The sequence below is a fragment of the Vanellus vanellus genome, assembly GCF_965231255.1.
Source record: "Vanellus vanellus genome assembly, chromosome: 2".
NCBI lineage: Eukaryota > Metazoa > Chordata > Aves > Charadriiformes > Charadriidae > Vanellus > Vanellus vanellus.
In genome coordinates, this window is record NC_138906.1 from 90,418,259 (window position 1) to 90,437,849 (window position 19,591).

The 19,591-nt window shown below is 40.5% G+C and overlaps 1 protein-coding gene across 1 annotated transcript in view; it reads left to right on the forward strand.

Annotated features, from left to right (window-relative positions):
- The window catches only part of CTNND2 (catenin delta 2), a gene marked incomplete at both ends in the record, with an annotated part of 573,915 nt that overhangs the window by 217,919 nt on the left and 336,405 nt on the right, over positions 1–19,591 (forward strand). The window lies entirely within an intron of this gene.

The window sequence follows — 19,591 nt, forward strand, 5'->3', positions numbered from 1 at the left end:
TGTTTGTGTAGTTTGATTCGGGCTACGAAGGCCTTGGCCATAATTGTACTGACAGCTGTGGATCCAGTAATCCATTTGTATAAAAATCAAAGTGTTACTCACAACCTTAAAGCTGGAAATTGTTAAAATGGTAGACTAGAATTTAAACCTAGAAGTCAGAGAAAGAGAGAAAAAAATGTTTATGACTGGAATATTTATAAGGTTAAATTAACTTTGAATGTGATTCACTCTGTGATGTGTGGAGTGTTGGTAGCTTCAGAAATAAATGAAAAAAACCCACCACCTCTCTTAGCTACTGGTTAGGCCGTATTCTAGTCTCATAGGATTATTCAAATATTTTTCCTGCTCTAAATAGGTATAGAATTTCTATATAGATTTGGCCAATTTGTAGGGAAAATAGTTTAATGTTAGCTTAGTAGCCCACAACTTCCACAGCCAAAGCATATGGCTGTCAAGTAGACTAACTGCTGGTACATGTGGTGTGAATGGGACCGACGAGGTGTGCTGACCCTTGCTAGTTTGTTTGCCTGAGAAGCTGAGAGGAGCCACTGTGAAAAAGCCACTGTCAAAGAAGTTTGACATGTCTGGCTTCCTTCTGTCCTGTTTCCAGTCATGTGGTGTCTCTGGTTGCCCTGCCGCTGTGTGTCAGGCACTGATAGCCTATGCTGTAGCTGTGTTTGCCATCCTGAATCTGGCCTTGTCTCCTATGTGGACCTTGGACCTATGTTATAGGTAGTTTGTCTCTAGTTCTGCCTCTGGCTCTCTCTCTTGGGTGGATTTTAGACCACGCCACAGCCTGTCTCTGGCCCAGTTTCCTGCTGCTCGTGGCTGGGCTCCCTGGAAGGACCCTGGACTCATCACCCTGCCTTGCCCAGGGCTGTCAGTGGAGCCTTCTGCCAGCACCCTGCTCTGCTCACTCAGCTCAGGTGCTGGTCGGTGAGGGCACGGCCTGTGCTGTGGTCACCCTTGGCCCATGGCTTCTGTTCGCTGATGGAGGAGCCCGCTCTCGCAGTTCTCTGGCACAGCTGTTTTCTGCGAGCTATGACAAAATTCTGCCGCAGAGAAGCTGTGACGCTTTTTCTGCTGGGCTGCTGGTGGAGAACAGGGACCTCTCCGTTTCCCTGATGGTGACTTGTTAGATCCTCATACTCCCCAGCCACACATCATTATGAGAGCATCAAAACAGCTCTTGTGGGTGTTGTCCATAGTTCTCCCTTTTCTTGATTCAAACTTACTTCTCTGTGTAGTAGGCATATGTATAAACCCAAATGAGCCACATACTTCATGTATCTCTACAAAATACTGCCAGCAAGTCCATGTAATAAAGCCGTATCATCATTAATTCCCTCTGATATGTGAGGACTCTTTTCCCACATAAGGCAGAGGTGGTTACATCACAAGTAACAGTGTATGCTGCAAAAAGATTTTGCTTTTGTTCTGATACAGTAAGTTAAGATGCAGACCCATGTAATGTACACTGCAGTAGAGCTATATGGAATCTGACAGTGGAAACTGGGGGGTTCTTGCCAGGGGCAGGTAAGATGCAAAATAGGATTGGGGCAATCATGGATATATGGAGAAATAAGGGTATAATCCACATCATGGTAGGGCATGGCTTTCTACAGACTCATTTTCAAGTGGTCAACGCTTTCATAAAATAATAGGGCAGATGTTGCAAATTCATTAGTGTAAACAGATAAGCTTGAGCCTTGTGGGGAAAAAAAAAAAGGAAAACTGCAGAATAAGTGTGTGGTCAGCAGCCCCCATGAAGTTGAATTTGCCACATGCAGTAACTATGTCAAGTACCTTGTAGCAACTAATAGACTGACAAAGAATTATTTTTATTTCTTTTTTTTTTTTTTTTTCTCCACAGAAGTGTTAGGCTATTCTTTGCTCTAATATAAACTTACAAAGGGCTTGACAAAAAAGGGGAAGAAGGCCATCTGCTGTTAGATAGCCTTACACCTTAGATAGTGCCTCATTTGTTCTTGGCAGGTTGTTCCTCCGCAGCCGTGAGAAAGGTTGCCCTGTCTGTCACATGCATACCTGTGTCAGAGCTCTGAAGAGTGAATTGCAGTGAAGGTATGCTTGTTGTCGAGTTTCAGTTGCTTTTCAGGTGTTGCTGCGTATGTCTTGTCGCCCTCTGCTGAAGAGGAAATTGAAACAATCCTTTCCTTTCAAATACTTCTTCAAAACTGTAGTTCAGCCCTGATAAGATGGTATCATGGGCTGCTAATTCTGCTGTCCCAGTGATTCCCTGTTATATTTTCACAGTTTAGAAGTAAAAATAGGGGGTTACGTTTTCCTTCTCTTTCTCCTGTCTGAAATGCAACTTCAGACTGGATTTTAAATGCAGCCAGGTTTCTTACACATGATGGTCCTGGTTAGCAGGGCACCAGCGGTAATGCTGAGCACACTGTACAAGCCAGAACAAGCCACCTGTTTTTCCCAAGCTGTGTTGGCTCTAAGTTTACAGAAGTTAAATGTATGTATCTAATGTAAATACTGACATGCTCAAAACAGATATATATATATATATGCTTCATATATTTGGAATCAAGTTACTTAATAAATCACCTTTTTTAGTGTCTTGTTTTAGGGGCAACCTCACTCGCATAGTAATCTTGCCTTCTTCACCTCCTCCTGATTTGAGTAAAATCTGAAGTCTTTAGGGAGAAATGAAAGGATCCATTAATAGTTTGAGATAAATATGTTTATTCACTGGACAAATAGTGTTTGGGACTCCGGTGAGCTCAGTCTTTTCAGTTTCCACTAATGCTTTTCCTAATAGGGAAAAAAAGGCATAAGATGGGAGGAGGAGACAATAGTTGATAAAACAAACAAACAAAAAGATTTATAAAAAACCCTGAACAACTCATGCTAAAGGTTTTCAGAAAGACAGCCCTTCTAATACAGGCACAGATAGCATCAAAATTGCAGTTCTGTCAGAAGACCCTCTTGTTTGGGGTTGGGCTGGACAGGCGTGAACTAGGCAGTCTAGGCACCATTTTTACAAACGCCATCTGCTGTAGGAGGATTTTCCTCATGTAGATTTACTGGGAAATCCTTCTTGATCCTTCTCCCCTATTACTGATGATGTGCTCGCCCGTGTCCATGGGTGTTTCTGGATTCCCCCTGGCACCAGGGTCAACTTGCCCTGGTCCGAGACAGGCGAGGCTGCTGGCAGTCATGCAGAGGTCATCTCTTGTCACAGTGTCCCCAGCTCTGTGCTCTGCAGCTGCCTGGCACTGACCAGGCACACGCAGGACTCAGTCTGCGATGGAGCGGTACTGGCATTCTTGTGCAGGCTGCATTCTTTCTTTTAATTATACGTTGATTCTTCAAAGTGCTGCTGCTATTGTAAAGCAGACTTTGTAGTGCACGTGAGTCTCGGGGAGACAGTTCTTCCTTGTAATCTGAAAACATAAAAGGTGTTTTGGGCTTACAGCGCTGCAGAAGAGCACGTTTCAAATTTAATCTCTCAGCAGTGAAAACGACGACTTAAAGAAAAAATAGAATATAGAACTTTTATCCACCGTTAGTGTGCATCACCTAAACTTTGAGTGCAATTTGCCTGATAATATTTATTTCTAGATACAGTTTTTTATTAAGAGCTACAAGGTATTGACATATTGATAATTAAAATGTTAACTCTTTTAAATAAGTATGTTAGGGAATCATTTGAATAGGTTTATAATCGTCAAATTTTGTTTCAGGCTCTTTATATATATTTTACATTTACTGACTCATAACTTTGTAGATAGGATTCTGAAGTACTCAAATGGTTCAATGCTATGTCTATGTACCTATATGTATGTATGAATAAATATATATGTATATGCATATATATGAATACCTGCTTTCTCTGAGACTAGAGGCATTTATTTTGCTTGAAGCCTGGAATCTGGAATTAAAACTTAACTTGTATTTGTCATCTTGGAAGATGAAAACATGCTGCAATGTGCAGATGGAACATGTGCATATACTTGTGCTTATGGAAACAAATAGCTATATTTCTAATATAGCTCTGTGTCTATTATTTCTCTGCTGTCCTGTGTTTTTTTTCTCTTTCAATTACAATGGTTCCCTGCTGGATGAAAAATTAGTGACTATACTGGACCAAATAATATTTTAACTTACTGTTTTATACATGTAATGGTAATTACACTAAACTTTGGTTTCTTAAATGTCTCTATATTTGACTATCCATATTATCGAGAGTACATTTTGGAGTAGTTTATTAAAGACTTATTTATGAGTAATAGAAGCTGTATTGGTATTATAAGTTCTATTTTATAGATGACCATAACATATTTTCAGAATTCCCGCTTTCTTTCAGCAACCTGTTCAAAATTAATTTCCTATTTTTCATTATGGAAAAAAAAAAAAAAAAAAAAAGGAACTTGTCCAAGGAGAAGTAAGACAATTTTCAGCCTTGGTTTGCTGAAAAAAATTAAATCCAAGTCATGGTAAGAGGAGGCTGGAATTAACCTAAGCAACAAAGAGTCCAGTCTTATGTGGTATCAGAAGACTGCCTTAATACATTTCACGTACTGACCTCACCTCATCTTCAAACTGCCTGAATTTGTTTTACACGCTCCTGTGGAAAAGTATATTCCAGGATCAACCCCAAGACTGATTTTAGAGTAATCCCGCTCGCTCAGCTTCACTTTAACGTCACTGGTTGTCTCTGTTATGACCATTTTTACGCCCACTGTTCAAATCTTGTACTGTTTTTCCAACTTTGTTTTTTTTTAAGCTATTAACTTGGCAATGTCATCTGATAATGAGTTAAATAATTCCAGATATATTAGATATCCCTTTCCTTTTATTTACACTTTGAGAGAAATTTACTATTTTATGGGCTGCGTGAAACCTTAATAAAATCATGTGCATTTATTTCTTTTCCTGTTGACCATAACAATTCTAATTATTAGCAAACTTCTAGCTTTGGAAGTCAGCCTAGGCTTGAGTTGTGTTTGGTTTAATTTCTTTCCCCTTTTCTTAAATAGGTACAATACTTTGTAACGTCAGTTTAGAAAGTGCTATCCCCAGCTTGATAGATTAATAAAATCAGTGATTACCGTAGTTATTTCAGTTCTGGACTGGAGACTATATGGTTCATCATGGGATGTAGAATATACCATATTCTTTGAATTCTCCTTACCATGAGCCCTCTGTAGAACATTATTCTTATTGAAAACAGGCCAGACATAATTTTTGGCACTTTATAGGTCACTTTTATTCCAGTCCCATCCAAACTGCAACGTTGTCCTGTATTGCAGTCATTTCATGTTGAACTATATTTTGTTATAGTCCTACAATGTTGAATTTACATGACCACTAGGGATTCATGTTTTCTTTGTAGATTTTTTTCCTTTTTATATTCCTAAAAATAGAAAAACATTAAGATCTGGACACAATTTTTAAGAATTGAAAACTGGTAATACCTCCCAACCAGTGCTTGTTGACCCTGATTTGAGCAGGGGTTCAAACTAGGTGATTGGGAGTAAAAATCTGTCTCTGCTTTCAACACTGACTGTCCTTAAGCTAACTTGCAAATAGTGTTCTTCCTCAAAATGGCCACAGACACAGTGCTTTCTTGTTTTTGACTATGAGCTTTAGCATTTCTATACTATGAGAAATGAATGTTGTCAAGTTCAGAACAGATTTTATGTGATTCATACTCAAGGAGGGAAAAAAAAAATCAGTTTCCCATCTTTTCATATTAGCTCTGTTTTGCCAGTGAAAACAGATTTAGCTTTTTCATTGGACTATTTCCAAGATGCACTGAACGAGGAAAATAATATTCTTAATTTTACAAGCAGCTTTTAAACCTAGATTAAGATATTTAAAGAGAAAGAATTTGCAGAGGTAGCAAAATGATGGGATAACTCAGTTGAGAACCCCCCACACTTTCATTTAGTTAATTAAAGAAAAAAGAAAGCTAAAATAAAGGCAAAGCTGATAACTTTTATTTTACGTATACGTAATATTTTTGATGATGGAACATGTGATTAGGATGGGCATGGAGGGAAAAGTATGACTTAGTGGCATGAACTGTAGTGAAAACTAGAAGGATTCTGGATCTAGCAGCCATGAGGTAGAAAGAATTTTAATGAATTGTTTTGAACGAGTGATGCTGAGGCATCCTAGAGAGGGATTTGCATAGGTGGTCAAGAACTTAATTTTCTTACGGTTCAGGAACCTTTTCACCAAAACAAAGGGCTTTTAAAAAAACTCTATCTGCCAATGTAAAGCTCAGCTAGTTACTTGAGGTCTGTGTTTCATTTCCCTTGTCTGCTTCTACAGCAGGGTCAGCAGAGAAAATTAATGCTTTTCTTTAACCTAATACAGTTTAACATTTTCCTGCTTAATTAAACAAACTTTCTAGAAAGTACTAGATGGCCCCTTGAGCAGAGTGAAGATCAGTGCCTTGTCTTAACACTTCAAAGTGTTACAACTTTTCTAATTTGAAACACTTGGAGGACTGCAATAGGTAGAATTTGCTTTTATCAAGACAGCCATCTCAGCAGTTGAATTCTTTTATTGAGAGGTTCTGAGATATGACCTTAGTGCTACCATAGGTGATAGAGTAACTGGTCACTTAAATTTTTACAACTGATAAAAGCTTATAGCCAAGCCTCCTGTTGTTGGTCTGTTTGGTTTTTTTTCTCTTCTTAAGGCAACGTGAGAACCTGTAATATTTCTGAAGTCACTTCTCTAGTAAATTAGGGCCAGATTTGCATCCAAAAATTTTACGATAATTAAGTAACAAGTAGCTTTCACTACTGTTCTAATTTGCACTCCACTTTGGTCTCCCCAGTTTTTGGAGAGAAAGATGGTCTTTTGGCAGCTTAAGGGAATAATAATGTGGAAATTCAGAGGTAAGCTTTTGTTTTTTATGAATAGTAGTGTGATTGCCCAAAACAGGATGGAGAGCGACGAAGTACAACAAGGTTTAAGAAACAAATCTACTATTCAGCTGTAGCAAAATCAGCTGCATGATAATAGGCGCAGACGAGGAATTTGGTACTTGTTTCGATATGCAGACAGCGAGCAATAGATAGGTTATGGAAAAGCCAAAAGGAAGAAAGAAGTCATGAGCAGAACTTCCAAGATCGACTGAGCACTTCTCTTTTGATTTAATCTGATTTTCAGTCTAACCCTTACTACTAGTGTAGAACTTCATGGTTTACCTGGCTGGCAGACCTTAAAGTACAAATCAGTGCACACTGGATCAGGAAATCACGTTGCCAAAGTTTTATTGCAAAGTTTTAACTCAGTATTGAAATGGTTAGATTACGCACATATACCAAGATGAAAACATTCAATATTTATCTATCTTGTTTATGTTCTGGATGTAGGGTATATTTAAGTAGAAAGGTGATTTCATCCTTCTGTTAACAAAACAAAATTTGAAAGAATTGTTTTTGTTGTCAAGTAACTTTCACAACATTTTATATTGTAACATTCTGCTAGGAATAAAGATAATTCAAAATACTATTGCTGTCGGTATTACTAATATGATATCTGGAAGATAATTTTCTTCAACCTTCTACAAAGATTCTCTTTAGGAATATTCTCTTTATTGCCACATACTATTTTTAAAGATTGAATTATAATGTATTTCTTACATCTGTCTTTACCACATCTCTAACTTATAAGCCTGGTTTTACATGCATAGTGTCTCCTGTGTTGTATTTCTTTAGTCACTGGTAGGCAATGATAATGGAACAAATATTATTTCCTTAGGGAACTGATCCTCATTCTCCTCTCTGAGCCTTAGTGGTGGAAAAAGCCAGAATAAAAAGACTGTGTGCTTAGAGCAAAGCTCCAAATCTGTCTGAAGGTTACACTTATTTTTTGTCAGCTTGCATTAATATAATTTTAGTCATTTTCAGTAATGAATGTGTGATTAAAGGTTATCCATATAGCTAAATAGCTGTTATTACCGTGTGCCATTTTAGTTACTTGGATAATTTGTCAACTCTGTATACAAACAGACAGTTTACAAATAAGAATTTTCACTCCCGTAGTTAAAATCATAAATCAATGGCAATTGTTCAGGGGTTGATCCAGCTGCTTATCACCCACCTAATAGGCCAAATTACCTTTACATTAATCCAACATTTTAGGTTAGAAAGTAGTTCTCTGTTGCCTTTACATTCATCCATTGAAATGTGCCGTGGTTTAACCCCAGCTGCCAACTAGAACCACGCAGCCGCTCGCTTACTTCCCCCAGTTTGGGTGGCGGAAGGAATTCATTTTCTGGTACCAAAGTCCAGATCCAAAGAGGTGCTGACAAAGTGTGTTGTAATGCTTATTTTTATGTGACTGTATCCGTGCATCCATGATTTTGTTTGAGTTCCTATAGTGCTCATACAATGCATAAGGAACAATATGCCTCGGATAAGAATTGATCTCAATTCACTGAATATTTCTTACCTAACATTAAAATACTGGGCAGGATATTTAAGGTACCTTACACAAAATTCAGTCTCACCTCTGGATCTTCAGTACCTTTTTCTGCTCCACTGGGAAACTGTCTTTCCTCTTGTGGGGTATTAGTGTCTTGCACCCTTTCTCTGGAGCCATCTTTCAAAACTTGGTGCAAAGAGAGGGTAGCTGTGGTGGTGTCTTTTACAATGGAATTCCTGAACTAAAATACTGTGTTTTCTTCTATACAGGACTGAGGATTGATAAGAAAGATAGAGAATAGCCTGACGGTTACGCTCAACTTAGATACTGATTTGATTTCACACAGGTCAACGAAACAGAATTGTATCTAGTTCTATCACAGTGTGCACAAGTGCTTAATAACTGAACTATTGGGGTAAGAGAGGAGGGAAAGACGAAATGAGACCTCATTTTACCTTTCAGGGCATTGTTTTGTTTGTTTGGTTTTTTTTAAGCATGACAACCATTACCATCTTTTGTGTGCAATGCTGTCTAATAGGCATGCTTGAAGAATATAGTTTTATGGGTACTGATAGGCTGCGTTGTAATTTAGGCACCAGATTGCTCAGTTGCATCAAGGCAGAGATGATTCTACCTCTCCACTATTGCATTTCTCTAATACACAATTTCTGATTTGTTTCTTGAGCACTTAAGTCTTTTCTAAATATTATTGCAGATACTTGTTTGGTTTGGATCAGATCCAAATACCACCACAGGGGCTGAAGAAATACAATTGTACACTACTACCTAAACTGATATGCTGTGGAGAGGCGGTAAAATTTTAAATGTACTCCTGTTGAGGTAGTTCAGTTTTGGAAGTGAGCTCTTTTCTCAAATAAAACTAGGTTTGAAGCAAACATGAAGAACTAACGTTATTATCTTAGCAGAAATCCAGCCCTGAGCCAATTGCTTCTCTTTGAAAACCATCATTCTTTCTCTTAATTAATTAATAAAGGGGAATTACACAACGAAGTAATTTGATTTGATTTTAGCTTCTCTAAATAAGAGCATAAGAAAGGTTGTATTGATTCAGTGTTAGGATCTATCTCGCCCAGTATCCTGTCTGCGTTATGTTGGGACAGAAATGGACACCTAGGGAAGGGTGAGAATAGGGCAGTCGTGTAATACTTGTTTCCCTAACGCTGTCATTGCTTCCCAGTTTAAAGTTACATAAAATATAACAAGTATTTGCGTGTGTTGCCCTGCAAATTCTTTTCCTTGGAATAGTAGAGCTTCACAGGCTTCCACCGTGAAAGGATTCTGTCTTCGCTGTCAGGCCAGTAACTATCTACAGAACTGAAACTAAAGGAAACTGGCTGGTATTGCAAGCTAAGTAGCAAGTGTTTTGTTTCTAGGTGGCTACATTCAGTCAAAACTTCAGTAAATGTTTTCTGGGGGTTTGGCATGTGTGAAATTAATTCAACAACTTACAAGTAAAAAAAAAAAAAAAAAAATTAGAATTGATACTCTTGTTGACCATTTCAGGAGTGATTGTCAAAATCTACGGGGAAACACTGTATTACGCTCTCTCCGTTGAATAGCAGGCTTTGCAAGCACCGAAGCAGCGCACTGTGTGGAATGCAAGAGCACTGCTGCTGGCCTTCTCTGCATGCTTAGGGCTCTTAGGCAGCGCAACACATTGAACTTTAAGTCACATTTAAATAAGAAAAAATAGAACACTCATTATTAAGCACAATCAGTACGGGAAAAGTGGATATAAATATGACTGGAGCAGTTAAAAAGTTGCTTTTAAAGGAAAACCGTGTCTGCAAATTTCTGCAAGTGTTAAATGCAAAGGAAAGCATTGATCTTGGGACCTTTTTGAAAATTTGGCTGCGAATGTTTCCGTGCATCATTGGAAAGAAGTGAAAAACATTCATAGCACAGCCACAAAGTTCTGCTATTGATTTTGTAAAACCTAGGGAATAACAATAATTTGTCTGGGGAAAAAAAATAGACAATTGTCTTTCCCTGTAGGAACTTGTAGCAGCCTTTCTAATAAAGATGGGAATTAACCACCTGAATGGTTTTCTGGCATCTACAGCTAAGAAGATGTTTGTAATAATTTAAAAAGTCAGTTTGAAATTTGGCTACAAAAGAGCAGCCATCAGTAAAATATGTATGGATTTGTGTGGAGTGTTGTTTCTTTGTTTTGTTTTGTTTCTTTCTTTGTTTGTTTATTTCTTTGGTGTGGGTTTTTTTTACATTTTCCAGGATCATTGTAGGGGATTGGATTAGGTTTGTTGGAACGTCAAAAGGACTTCTTGGTATGGTGGCCAAGTTGATAATACAGCTGACTAATAGAGCGCAATTAATATTTGACAGAGGTTACTGTGTCACATCTACAGAGGTGACTACTGAAGTCAGAGATTTTGACGTAATTTTAAATTGGGCAACAAAAAAATTTGCACTTTGGGGTTGATCTTTTCTATGGTAATTTACTGATGGGTTGGTAATTTTTCACAGGATTATTTAATGTAAAATTTATTCTTAGATCTTTTAATTTTTCCAAATAGTTGATACCAAAGTTTATTTGCTATTTTGCAGATAACCTGAAGTGTACTGCTGATTTAAAATCTGCTTCGCCTTTGTTTTAGAAGGAGTATTAGTTTCTCAATCTCCTTGTTTTTTGTGAAATGCTTCTGAATCTGTTTTTCTTCCACCTTCCATAACCAGAATAGCGATTTAAAAATCCGTGAGATAGTATCTGCCTGTAATTATATACAGCAATGTTTGTGTGGCCCCATTGCAGAAATAACTGAAAAGATCATGTGCTGATACAACACTTTGTAAAAATGCTTTCATAGCTATTGTATAATAGTGTTAGATATAATTTCATGAATTGTTTTAGAAAACAATAAAAACAAATGCTTTTGTGTAGCAGATAGCTATAGCACATTCTCCAAAAATGAGTGACAACTGTAAACTGAATGACTTCACACAAAGAAGAGGCACACAGACATTTCTTGGATAATTAAAGGAATAAAAAAGTGTGGGTTTGCCCTGGCAGCCTGTATGCGAGCTCTGTGATAAATTAAGAGGTGTGCCAGAAAGAGTGACTGAAAGAAGACCTACAACCCTTCCCAGCAAGAAGTGAGTTTCTTTGCTATGGTGTTCTTCCAAAGAGCAGTAAGACACAAGACTTGAATAACCAAATCATATGGCCTGATGTGGCAAATTTGATGGCCTTCTATGAAGGGGTTACAGTGGCAGTGGACAAGGGAAGACCAACTGATGTCATCTACTTGGACTTATGCAAAGTGTTTGACACTGTCCCACATGATATCCTGGTCTCAAAATTGAAGGGACGTGGATTCGACAAATGGACCACTCGGTGGATAAAGAACTGGCTGGACGGTCGCACTCAAAGTGTTGCGGTCAACAGCTTGATGTCCAAGTGGAGAGCAGTGACGAATGGCATTCCTCAGGGGTTGGTACTGGGGCCTGTACTGCTCAACATCTTTGTCAGCGACATGGACAGTGGAGTCGAGTGCACCCTCAGCAAGTTTGCCGATGATACCAAGCTGTTTGGTGAGGTAGACACACTGGAGGGAAGGGATGCCATCCAGAGGGACCTGGACAGGCTGGAGAGGTGGGCCCAAGCAAACCTCAGGCAGTTCAACAAGGCCGAGTGCAAGGTCTTACATCTGGGTCGGGGCAATCCCAAGCACAAATACAGGCTCGGCGGGTAATGGCTGGAGAGCAGCCCTGAGGAGAAGGACCTGGGGGTGCTGACTGACAAGAAGCTCAACATGAGCCAGCAATGTGCGATCACAACCCAGAAGGCCAACTGTATCCTGGGCTTCATCAAAAGAAGTGCGGCCAGCAGGTCAAAGGAGGGGATTCTGCCCCTCTACTCCATTCTCGTGAGACCCCACCTGGAGTACTGCATCCAGCTCTGGAGTCCCCAACATAAGAAGGACATGAACCTGCTGGAACATGTCCAGAGGAGAGCCATGAGGATGATCCAAGGGGCTGGAGCACCTCTCCTATGAGGAGAGGCTGAAAGAGTTGGGGTTGTTCAGCCTGGAGAAGAGAAGGCTCCGGGGAGATCTTATTGCGGCCTTCCAGTACCTAAAGGGGGCCTACAGGAGAGCTGGGGAAGGACTTTTTAGTAGGGCATGTAGTGATAGGACGAGGGGGAATGGCTTTAAACTGGAAGAGGGCACCGGTTCAGATTAAACATTAGGAAGAAGTTTTTCACTGTGAGGGTGGTAAGGCACTGGAACAGGTTGCCCAGAGAGGTTGTTGAGGCCCCATCCCTGGAGGTGTTCAAGGCCAGGCTGGACGTGGCCTTGGGCAACCTGGTCTAGTGGGAGGTGTCCCTGGCTATGGCAGGGAGGCTGGAACTCGATGATCTTCAAGGTCCTTTCCAACCGAAACCATTCTATGATTCTATGATGTGCATGTGCACTGATATATATTGGTGCACAGGATAAGAAAAAATAATTTCTGCAGGCTGCATAATAAATACTATGCTGGAAGAAGTGCACACAGTGTGTTGAACCTCCTTGTGCTGGACGGTTCAGAAGCTACCAAGAGGCATTCATCTGAAGGGAGTCAGGTCTCACGTTAGGTCATGTAATGTCTGAAACTAAACCCAAGCCATGCTGCAAGTACTGCTGTGACCAGGTAGGGTGCGAAATGTGTGCATTGGGGTGGGGGTTTGATCTAAGTTACCTTTGACCCACCGTTGTCCCTGCTACCAGGCTCATGGGCACACTCCCAACTTCTACAAGTTCAGGTGAGTCCAGGGTACTCTTGCTGCTCCCTAGGACCTGCTTTGAAAGCAAATGCTTGGGTGTTTGTACAGGCCCTATGGCAATGCTGCCTGAGGATGTCTCAGGCAGTTTTTCTTCTGCTGAAGTGCTCTACAGTCTTCCCCACATCTGGGTTACCTCCCATGAGGCTTTTGGTTACTTTTATAGAAACATGGCTCGTGAGCAGAGTCCAGGAAAGCAGTATTCTGGTGTTACTTTGAGTGTTCATGTGTACACCATCAAAACTGCTTTTGACTCCCGTAAATTGTGGGGAGAGGTGTTTGACGGTCATACACAACTCACCTTGTTCTGCTGGTGCTGGCCATTGTGGGACAGTTAGGTTGTCTCTCTGCAGAGCCCTCTTGTTGTGCTGGGTTCCTATCAAGTCCGTCTTGAAGAGGACCCCCACTTCTTGTTTAGCTTTACTTGAAGTACAGGAAAAAATAATGAAAGCTCCCAAAGGCCTGATTTGCTGCTTGGTTATAGACAAACTGTAACTCAGACTGGGATTTTTCTATCCATGCCTGAAAAGGGATAAACTTGATGTAAATAGATTGCTGGTAATAGTCAGACATCCTTTGCTGACCATAGAAACTCAGCATTTTTGCAATGCTTTGTGCTTCTGATCTTTCCACACTGTGCTGAGACAAGTAGAGCTTCCCCGAGTGCTCTACTCGTGCGATGTTCCCCAAAACGCGCTCCCTGCAGCGTGCTATGCCTTTCAGCCTCCTAGCATGCAAGGTCACACTTAAAAGGTTTCTCGCTATTTCGGTGCTTATATTACATGCGTGCAGAAATGGGAACACGTGAGTTCAGCTGGAATCAGGATGACCACTCTGTGGATGTGTACTTTGCTCATTCTTGCCTAAGGAGGTGAAACAACTTTCATTGGAATATTTCCTTGCAGAGGTGGTTATTAAAGGTAAAGTTTTAGGGACAGTGTAATGCATCTTCACAGAAGATATGTTCATTAGCCTCAAGATGAACATCCAGAAATAAACATACGACAATAGCTGTTCTTTTTTTGTTGGGTTGAAATTTTGTTTGTTTGTTTGGTTTTAGCACTATCTTCTCATTCTTAACTTATTCCGCTTCCCTGGGATTTACCTGTATAAGTATAGAAGAATCAAAGTTTTGTCTAATTGAATGGTGACACAAGATTCTTCGTATCACTCAAACAGAATTAAGTAGAACAATTGTCTTATCTGTACTGGAATATTTGAAGTAGATATAGTATGCAATGATTACCAATAATGGGAGAAGAATACAGCAAATAAATCATAATTATTTCTCTGGTTTGGGGCTAAAGGAGTCATAATTATAGCTGCCGGAGTTCTCAGCTCATTAGTTTTTTATGCTACTATTTTCTCATGCTATACTAATGTAATTCTGGTTAAAATCTCCCTCTCCCCTCCTAAAACTCTTAAGTTTGGTGCGTTTCCATAGTTCAGAACTTCTCAATAAAGTATTTTATTGCTCAGCTTCCTCAGTCGAAGTTGGTAGAGTTTGCAAACTTATATAATGAGGCATAGGAATTTGCAGAAGAGTGGTTGATAATGAATTTAAAACCTTTTCTTTAGAAAAACTATAAAGCAGAAAGCTTTATTTTGCTGAACGTGCTGAAAAATTAATTAGGGGGAATACTGGCGTTAATTTTTTTTTTTTTCTTTTCATGTATTTGATGTAAGTACACAGTCAATTGTACTGATCTCTTGTGAAGCTGGAAAACACCTAAAAGAAAAGCACAAAAAAAGAAATGCCACTTTTTTTCACTGAAGCATATTTGGCTCACTTGTGTGACAGACTAAAGGCTCCCTGTGCAGACATGTCTGGTTGCTTCAGTCAGGAATCCTTGTCAGGCCAAGAACAGGAAAAGCTCATTTTAAAAAACAAAACAAAAAAAAATGGTTGAGGGGAAAAAAAAACAACAAAACAACAGGGTATCTGAATTTAAACTGTCAAATCCTAATAAGGTGTTTTTTAAGGAAACCCTTCATGTGTTTGTCTGCAAGACTAAGGCGTCGGTTTATTGATATCCTTGTAGGAGCAAATACACTTTTAATGTGGAATCACAGAATCATGGAACCATTTAGGTTGGAAAAGACCCTTAAGATCATCAAGTCCAACCATTAACCTGACACTGCCAAGTCCACCACTAAACCGTGTCCCTCAGTGCCGCATCTACATGTCCTTTAAGTATCTGCAGGGACGGTGACTCAACCACTTCCCTGGGCAGCCTGTCCCATATTCCACATGTTGAATAAGAAGGCAGCACTGGGATCAGAATTTTGGTGGTGAATCTGTTACCTTGACTATAAAAGTTACAGTGTTTAATAAAAGACCATTACAGTAGTTGTGAGAAGAAGCCTAACTAAAACTGGAAAAGCCAAAATATAGTAAAAATTATTGCAATCCTTCTTTTAGACCTTCCCATCTATGATTTCCTAAGGCAAATACATTAAAATATTTCTGTGGAAGTGATATTAGGCATCACTACTAATCAGCCACTAGTGATTCATTTAATACTGTCTGTACTATGCCAATAATTAACTTCTACATTTTATACAAATATACTGCTTTAAAAGCACTGAGCTGGAATTCCTGGAAATGGTAATTCACTCTTTATGCACAGACTTGATTTTCTTTTCTCACTGATTTGGATGAGGTGGCACAGTCTTTTACATCAGTGTGTTCTTGCCAGCAACATTCAGTAATTCATTCTGCCAGCAAGAATGCCACCTGAGATACTACATTTTTTTTCTGTCTTTTGAGGTGGTATCTATCACATAGAAATCTGGATACTGGAAGAGGGACTGTACAGTGAAAAGTAATATATTGCTTATTATGGATGATGCTAATGCCAGAAAGGGATATTGCTCTCAAGTCCCCGTGTGTCCGCTGAAGCCGCAGTTGTTTAGTGATTTTGAAAATCAGGCAAAAGGAATTTCAAATTGGAAAAAGTAATATTTCAAAAAGACCCACTGTCCCTAGTCATCACCCACTAGGCTCCATTTGAAAAGGTAATTTAAATTAAAGTAATTTCTTCCAGTTTAGCACTTTGCCATTACTATTTGCCAGAGGACTCTAGCTATGTTAAATTAAACTTAAATTAAACTTAAATATTATTAACTTCGGCAGACTTGAATGTGTGTGTCTCAGCAAAGGGCTAGCTTCCTAATCTATGAAATCTCACTACAGTGGGTCAATATAAACCACAGATGGTAGATATTTGGAAATTGACGATCATGTATAGATTTGAATTTGTCAGGTTAACACTTTTGATGTCAGCTTAGAAAGTAAAAGTTGTCCTTTTAGAACTATTTATATGTAAATTAGGCAATTACACAAATCTGATAAATAATTAACCCAAGTTCTTTTCCTGTAAAAAGAAACCTCCAAAAAGAAACATTTAATTTCATTTTCATTATTCTTGTTCAGAAAATAGGTACTAGGAGCTATACTCACATATTCATAAGAGATCCAGCATCTGTTGGGAAAAGGGAAAACAAATCAAGATTTAAAATTCATTTACTCATTAAAAAGAGCATTTATTCTCAACCTCAGAAAGAAATAAATTTATAGTTTGACAAGTTAAAATAATTTCTGCCTTCGTTTTTTTACCAATGGATGCAGCAGATGATTTGGCCAGTAGGTCGAAGGAGGTCATTCTCCCCCTCTACTCTGCACTGGTGAGGCCACAACTGGAATACTGTGTCCAGTTTGGGGCTCCCCAGTTCAAGAGAGAGAGGGAACTGCTGGAGTGAGTCCAGCGAAGGGCAACTAAGATGATTGAGGGATTGGAGCATCTCCCTTGTGAGGAAAGGCTGAGAGAGCTGGGACTCTTTAGCCTGGAGAAGAGAAGGCTGAGGGGAGACCTTATTATGGCGTACAAGTATCTAAAGGGTGGGTTGAAGGAGGATGGAGCCAGGCTCTTTTCAGTGGTTCCCAGCGACAGGACGAGGGGTAGTGGGCACAAGTTAGAACATAGGAAATTCCATTCAAATACACGGAAACACTTCTTTATGGTTCAGGTGACAGAGCACTGGCACAGGCTGCCCAGGGAGGTTGTGGAGTCCCCTTCTCTGGAGATTTTCAAGACCCGCCTGGATGCAGTCCTGAGTAATGTGCTCTGGGCAATCCTGCTTTAGCAGGGGAGTTGGACTAGATGATCTCTAGAGGTCCCTTCCAACTCTGAAAACTCCGTGATTCTGTGATTTTGTTTTTCCCTATAAATATCTTGTAAAACTGTACAGAAAAATGTTTTAATGATGACTGTAATATTCAGTTCACTGTTATCAAGAGAATTTTTGTTATTGAGTAACTTTGTGGTGGGTTGACCCTGGCTGGACACTAGGTGCCCACCGAAGCTGCTCTGTCGCTCCCCTCCATGGCTGGACAGGGGGAGAAAAAGTATAGCAAAAGTCTCGTGGGCTGAGATAAGGACAGGGAGATCACTCAGCAATTACCATCCCAGGCAAAACAGACTCGACTTGAGGAACTTAGTTTAATTTATTGCCAATCAAATCAGAGCAGAGTAATGAGAAATAAAACCAGATCTTAAAATACCTTCCCCCCACTCCTCCCTTCTTCCCGGGCTCAACTTCACTCCCGATTTCTCTCCCTTCTCCCCCCGAGCGGCGCAGAGGGACGAGGAATGGGGGTTGGGGTCAGTTCATCACACGTTGTCTCTGCCGCTCCTTCCTCCTCAGGGGGAGGACTCCTCACACTCTTCGCCTGCTCCAGTGTGTGCTCCCTTCCATGGGAGACAGTCCCCCTGAATTTCTCCAATGTGAGTCCTGCCTACAGGCTGCAGTTCTTCACAAACTGCCCCAGCGTGGGTCCCTTCCACGGGGTGCAGTCCTTCAGGAACAGACTGCTCCAGTGTGGGTCCCCCACGGGGTCACAAGTCCTGCCAGCAAACCTGCTCCAGCGTGGGCTCCTCTCTCCATGGGTCCACAGGTCCTGCCAGGAGCCTGCTCCAGCCCGGGCTTCCCATGGGGTCACAGCCTCCTTTGGGCACATCCACCTGCTCCAGCGTGGGGTACTCCATGGGCTGCAGGGGGACAGCCTGCCTCACCATGGTTACAGCAGGTCCGTGTTGGAGCCAGCTGGCATTGGCTCTGTTGGACATGGGGGAAGCTTCTAGCAGATTCTCACAGAAGCCACCCCTCTAGCGCCCCTGCTACCAAAACCTTGTCACGCAAGCCCAGTACATTCCACCCCTCGCCTCTGTGAATCACATATTTAAGAATTATCATGAAAGTCCACATTCATCACACAGTCTTCACAAACTTCACTCACATCAACAAAAACAAATTCTTCACACCAAAATCAAAATATCATCATCACAACACTGAATGAAAGTGGACAATTTACACGCAGCACAGTCCACTCCTCGTCCCTTCTCACTTTACAATTTTCACTTTCTTCCTGTGTTCAGTCCATGTTTTGCCCATTTACCTCTCCCAGTTACTATCCTTATCTCGAATTCCTCATGCTGCATGTTGGGTGCCAAAAAGGACTGTGGTGGGTTGACCTTGGCTGGACACCAGGTGCCCACCAAGCTGCTCTATCACTGCCCTCCTCAGCAGGCTTGGGGGGAGAAAATAAGATGGCAAAAAGCTCCTGGGTCAAGATAAAGACAGTTTAATAAAGCAAAAGGAAAGGTCACGTGCATAAGCAAAGGAAAACAAAAGATTTATTCTCTACCTCCCGTCAGCAGGTGATGTCCAGCCACTTCCCAGGAAGTATAGGGCTTCAGTACACGTAGTGGTTGCTCTGGAAGACAAAATGTCATAATAAAAAATGCCCCCCCCCCGCCCCTTTTCTTACCTTTTATTGCTGAGCAGACATCATATGGCATGGCATATCCTTTGGTCAGTTTGGGTCAACTGTCCTGGCTATTTCTCCTCCCAAGATCCTGCCCACCCCCAGCCTGCTGGTGAGAGGGGAAGATGTTGGAGAGACAGCCTTGATGCTGTAGGAGCGCTGCTCAGCAGTAGCCAAAACACTGGTGTGTTATCAACACCTTTCTAGCTACCAATGCAAAGCACAGCACTATGAAGGCTGCTACGGGGGAAATTAACTCCATCTCAGCCAGACCCAATACAAACTTCAATCCTTTCTGTATTCTTGGCATGTGAGGAAGACCTATATCGAAGCATAAATAGATCATGCCTTGGAGGGAAGTACTCATTGCCTAATTGAATATATCATTCATTTTACCATTCATTTGAATAAATCGTTTTGTAGAAAAAACACTACCTAACCCATCCTCTAGTGTGCATGCTTATTATCTTAAAATAATGACCTTCCATTGCTTAAGTGCTTGTACATGGAAGCACTAACACATCTAAATTTACTCTCTTGTG